Consider the following 786-nt stretch of genomic DNA (forward strand, 5'->3'; position numbering starts at 1 on the left):
TGCTTTGTCCTTATTTTTGTATTTCCTTATTGTTTTGGTCTGGATCAGAAAGGGAAGTTGCCTGTCTTTATTAGTGTTTCCATCTTTACTTGGAACTCACAGAGCCACACAGTAGTGAAACTAGACCCAGGAGGGTGTATGAGGCAGGGGGAGTAGCCCAAGCAAAGTCATAGGGAATAGAGAGAACAGGTGCATGATAGAAACTGCAGGTAGTTAGGCATGACTTAAAGGAGATGTTGCTGGAATATAAAAAAAAGTGCCCTTAAGCAATAATTACACCTCCATCTCCTACACATGCACACGCGCGCACACGCCCACACACACAGAGCCACCTTGTGTCTGTGCAGACATCACTGATTAATTGTGGAGGTGACTTCATAATTCCTCTCAACAGAGTTCTCCAGCAGCCATCATCTGTGCATGTTGGTATATGAGAGGAGACTCATTTTCTATCTCAGCTATAAAGCCTTCCTTGAGTTGGTCACTAACTTTGTAGTGTGAGCCTGTCTGTTGCACTCATGGCGATACCATGCTGATGTTATTCAATGGGTGACATTCATTTTAATTCATTTTATCTAATACTCTCACTAATGTTTCTATTCATCCTTGGCAGGCAAATTGCTGTCCAAGGAGATAAACGTTGCTTCAGAGTCTGGTTGAGAAAAAAGTTCAGAGCTGAAAAGTTTATTTCAATTTAAAAGGGACCGATAGAGCTGCTTTTCTTTGCTGATATATAATTCATTTCTTGAATATTTCCCACATTTTCCATCAGATTGGTATTTCTTA

The sequence above is a fragment of the Pteropus vampyrus genome, unplaced genomic scaffold, assembly GCF_000151845.1.
Source record: "Pteropus vampyrus isolate Shadow unplaced genomic scaffold, Pvam_2.0 Scaffold58, whole genome shotgun sequence".
NCBI classification, from domain to species: domain Eukaryota; kingdom Metazoa; phylum Chordata; class Mammalia; order Chiroptera; family Pteropodidae; genus Pteropus; species Pteropus vampyrus.